This window comes from Phytophthora infestans, genomic scaffold, assembly GCF_000142945.1.
Source record: "Phytophthora infestans T30-4 supercont1.9 genomic scaffold, whole genome shotgun sequence".
Taxonomy (NCBI): domain Eukaryota; phylum Oomycota; class Peronosporomycetes; order Peronosporales; family Peronosporaceae; genus Phytophthora; species Phytophthora infestans.
This window is the reverse complement of record NW_003303750.1, coordinates 1,794,330-1,794,674: the sequence shown is the minus strand read 5'-3', so window position 1 is coordinate 1,794,674 and position 345 is coordinate 1,794,330.

Sequence of the window (345 nt, the reverse complement as noted above, 5' to 3'; positions counted from 1 at the left end):
TACCGAACTTGGGAGCCACGCGAGATGCTGCTACATGATGGCTTCGGCGATGCCCTGAAATTTCTCGATGAGTGGGTCGATGCTCGGCGGAAGCAAAAAATTTTTAGCTCGTGTCGGAACTATTTCCCAGCGTTGCCGGTGCAAATCAAACCGGAACTTGCCTGTTTCCTTGCACTTCAAACATGCACTATAATTTGGCTGGTGAGCTTTCGGGGACTCACGACTCACATATTCAGGAAATGCATCGACGAATCTGGCGAATTATAAAACATAATTTATCGCGTGTAGCTCTAGAGGAAGAAGATATGGGTATTATACCTACGATATGCATTATGCTCGACAGAC